We start from the raw sequence: 4,648 nt of genomic DNA, 5'->3' as shown, positions 1-4,648 counted from the left end.
AGCTTCTACATGTTACAGTGTTTCTTAAACTGCAAGCTCAGAGGCCGGCAAGGCAGGCAGGGAACGTTGCAGTCCTCTGTCACTGAAGCAAGCAAGCCTCATGTTCAGTTTAAGCTGTCTGGCTGCTGGCCGCCATCTTGGCTGGCAGTTAATTTGCATATTGCCCTGATTAGCCAATGGGAAGGGTAGCGGTCATATGCCAATTACCATGTTTCTCTTTGATTAGATAGGATGCTTTCACATAAACCCCATGGGATCAAGGATTTTCCCCTTTTCACTGCAGTTCCCCTAGTTCTAGAAAACTGTCCAGCACCTAGTCATGCTCAGTGAGTATTTCTTGACCAAGCAGCCTCCTAATTAAAATGAATCACTTTGTCTTACAGGTCACCTTATTCCATGAATCCTGGCTCAAGTCCTCACTGTACTGACCCAGACTCAAAACTCAACCTCTTTCTTTATTTCCCCAAAGCAAACACTGGCAAAAGCACTGTAGAAGGCATTTGTGAGTTGGTGAGTTTTATTGTGAGTTGGTATGCCAGGGCAGACCAATCAGAATAAAAGAAAAATGCCGACTGTCACCGAAATGTGTTTTCTTCTTTTTCTCAGTCCCCTTTGCTCTTCACTTTCCCCATTCTAGTTCCCTTTCTTCTCTATGCCTTCTCTCTCCAGCCCAGGAGCAAAGCACCTCCCTTTCATCTCCCCACACAGAACCACATAGCCTTTTCTTTTATTGCTTTATTTTTTCCCCCGAAGTCCAGGCACTCCGAGCTTTTCTTCAAGTCCCAAGTGGCTTTTCAAGGGATTTCTCCCCACAAATGAAAAAGAATCCCAATGTCAGCTAATGATATAATTAATGTTGCTACATTTGCTGCACTCATGTTAGCATAAGATTATTATCTCTTTAGGAAGAAGAGCTATGGTGTAGTGAACTCAGAAAACGTTTAGAAAATACTCAACCATGTGACCACCTCTCTGTGGGCCCTGGATACACAAACATGAAATGATATAGAGTTGAATCATGTGACCCCCTCTCTGTGGGCACTGGGTACACAGAGATGAAGTGATGCAGAGTTGGCCCTCCACAGGGCCACAGTCTAAGAGGAAAATCAGGCACAGAAAACAACCATTTTCATATTAGGTAATCAGCCCAACATTGAATTATGCATAAGGCCCAGCAAAATACAGAAGTAGTATCATAATTTACAGTTGCTCATTTCATGACTCTCCTGCCAGACTGAAATTTCCTTGAGAGAAAGATTTTTCCTGAAGAAGAACTAAGTCTCCTCAGGGGAGTGTGATACTGAGGAATATGGTATTTGAACTGAGCTCTGAAAGATGAAACAGAGAAGTGGGAGAGTGTTCATTTAATCTCTGTATAACCAGGGCCCAGCCTTTACAGCATCCTCTGTGCTGAATCTGGCACAGCGCTGGCTTCAGAACAAGCACGCATTGCATTGTGGTCTTAAACTTGCTGCAGCCTCAGCTCCATAGCATACATGAGAGACCTGTGCATTCTCAAATCTCAGAATATTCAGGACTTCTAAGGCAAAAGTACTCAGGGGCTGTCCACAGAGCAACAACATCAGCATAATTGTTAGAAATTCCCATTCTCAGGCCCTCCCAGAACTTCTGGATCAGAAACTCAGGGGGTAGGACTCCATGATTGGTGTTCTTATAAACATTCCATGTGATTTCTGATGCATGTTCAAGTTTGAGGACCCCTGATCTAATGTGTGGGGGTGTGGGGCTAAAATTCTATATTAACACACACACACACACACACACACACACACACACACACAGAGATAAAAACATATTTTATCTGCCCAGTTTGAGAACCTCCACTCTAGACATGGCCCATGTCTTTATTGCCATTGGCTCAGCACCACAAAGACAGATGTGCTCTGCTTTTTAGAGCTAGCTTGGGCTTCCTCCAAAACACCTGTGTACATAAATGTGAACTAGACCAGCATCTGCTGAGGGAGGTGAGGCTAATCTGATGTTCACATGCTCCTAGGAGAAGGGAAAAGTGATTGTTTCTTTGCCGAAGACCTTGAATCACACAAAGACAAGAGACGCCCTAAAAAAACAAAAAGCACATCTAGAACAACCAACAAGAGATGTTTCTCCATTCAGCATTTGTTCAACTTGCAGAATTTGGGTGGTTTATGACTTTCAATGAATATGCAAGTTGATTCTTTTCACCCAAATATAATTAACACAATTCAGTATTTTTATTCAACAGACAATATACCATAGAGACAATATTAAACAGACAATATGCAATTATAATGAACACCAAGGAATATTTTTATTAAATAGGTTATTTAATGGTAAGAGGCCCCTGAAAGGTTATTTCACATTTCATTTATTCTTTGAACACCTCTAGGAAAGTCTTTAATATTTAAAGCATTGTGCTCTCCAAACGGGTTCCTTCCCTGGAAATGAATCACTTTTTGATTGATGCAAGTGACAACAGTAACAAAAGCATCTGTATCTGGGTGATTTCTTTGATTGGAGTATCAGGCTCATTTGAGCAGATTGTTGGTAAAGTCAGGGTCAGGGGTTCAGTCCTTGTGTGGGTAGTAGCGGAAGTGAACAATGTGTGGTAAAAAACACTGAAGGGTGCAGAAGTGGGTGAGGACCTTGGAATATCATAACTATGTTCCAAAAAGGATGATGAGGGAGATGCTGTCAGAAATAACTCCCAGGTTTGTATCTGTTTGTTAGTCCTCATGGACAACCTATGTATTTAAACCTTTGAAAAAATCAAGGAAAACAGTGGAATGACTCCAGAGCTCAGGAAATTTTCCCCAAGGAAAGTTTTATCTCATAAAAAAGAAAAGCTCTGCTGAAATCTTCTACATGGCCTTGAATTGCAATTATAGAGCCCCTACTTTGGTGTTATCATCACATGGTGTGATGCTGGTAATTTTGTCTCACAGTAGGTCCAGCAAATTATAGATCATTTATGGCCCATGTAAAAACATGTATATACAAAACTGCCATCGCTTACACACTGTCAAAAGTATCTTGCCCAAGTGGCTCAGGTCATTTGAAAAGATCTTGCAGATTACCCAATGAGCAGTGGCTTAATGTAACATCAAGTCTGTGGTCCTCTCACTTTCGTATAGTACTTGCTATAGACAGAGACATTATGCACAAATAGAGGACACATCTATCTAATGAGAGGAGAGGTGTGTTTTTGTACGTAGTATAAGTATTTACGTAAATACATTTCAAATTTGATTGCTCATACAAGTTACCAGAGGAGCTTGTTAAAATACAGCTTCTGATTCAGTGGGTCTGGGGGTCCTGGAAATGCTGAATGTATAACCAACTTCCAGGTGATGCCAATGTTTCCAGTCCCCAGACCACACTTTGAGTAGCAAAGATCTAGGTTGTAAAAATCGGAGTTAATAGTTATAAACAATTCCTCTCTTCTCTAAAGGATCTTAACAACCTTAGAAATCATCTGTCACTAGTACAACAAGGAGTTCCAATCAACCAAATTTAAACTTGAAGAATGAAACTGACTACCAGGGTGAACATAAATGTCCGGCAATAATTGCCACAACCACTCAGAGATCATGCTTTTTGCAACTATTATGTGTTGAGTGCTTATTGAGTGGCAGACACCATGTAGAGTTTGCTCTGTGTGACCCAGTCATGCTGAGGTTGGAACTCAGATAAACTGGGTACATAAAACAGAGGAAGGGGAGATGCCACCTGTGGGTACCACTTATTAAGCTCTTGTGCTGTGCCAGGCACTTTACAAACATTCCCCTATTTAATCCTCACAATGATAAGAGAAAAATAGTGTCATTCTCCCCGTTTTCCAGAAGAAGAAGCCATGATGAGAAGTTAAGTCATTGGCTCAATTTCATATTGTTAAGTGGGAAACCGAGAATTTGAACCCCAAGTCTGTTGACTCATTATCCAGCTTCTTTTAAAGTTTGCATCACTTGGAATGGAAATGTGGCTTCCAATTCTAACACCAGATGAACCGCAAGCAGAATGGGCTGAGAAAATGAAGTTCCCTCCCAAAATAGGCAGGCGCATACACAGTCCACACACCCAACTGAGCTGGCCTTGCTCTCCTTCGCTAAAATTGGAACTGAGAACACGAAGCTGCTAATGAGCCCTTACTTATCCCTGGGTGTCCCACCGTCTTCCCGGCCATTAGAGCTCAGCTACAATCCCAATCTGTATTGCCAGTGGCTGCAATCATCTATCATTCAGAAATGCCTTCTCCCAAAACCCCACGGACTGTCAATTCCCTCCTGTGCTTCAAATGATTAATCAACCAAGTCAATCAACAAGTCCTTAAAACTGAGCTGAGATCACTGAAATGCAAAGGCATTTCTCATCAGCCATCTCTGAGCAGTGCGCACTAGTGTGTGGAATTGTGGGGCTGACTTTGCAACCACCTCTCCAGTTTGGGGAAGCCAGAGGTGGTTTCTGATGCAGTGAGGTGGGGAAAGAGGAATTTCAAGGAATCTTGGTAGCACAGGTAGGCTCTTACTTGTAACTGTTATCCAAGGAATTACAACAACCAACCTCACACTGCATTCGGATCACCATAATATACAGAAACATGCTAATTGGAGGGAACATGATATAACTATTGGGAGAAAAACCAATGGGA

At 41.9% G+C, this 4,648-nt stretch overlaps 1 long non-coding RNA gene across 1 annotated transcript in view; it reads right to left on the bottom strand.

Moving 5' to 3' along the window:
• Window positions 1-3,549, bottom strand: part of LOC107185064 — a 16,382-nt gene extending 12,833 nt beyond the window's left edge. Inside the window, exon 1 of the long non-coding RNA XR_001515979.1 lies at window positions 3,538-3,549. This is a non-coding gene — a long non-coding RNA (uncharacterized LOC107185064). The remainder of the gene's footprint in view (window positions 1-3,537) is intronic.
• Between the last annotated feature and the right edge of the window lie 1,099 nt (window positions 3,550-4,648).

This window comes from Myotis davidii, unplaced genomic scaffold, assembly GCF_000327345.1.
Source record: "Myotis davidii unplaced genomic scaffold, ASM32734v1 scaffold209, whole genome shotgun sequence".
NCBI lineage: Eukaryota > Metazoa > Chordata > Mammalia > Chiroptera > Vespertilionidae > Myotis > Myotis davidii.
This window is presented reverse-complemented; position numbering and strand designations above follow the sequence as displayed.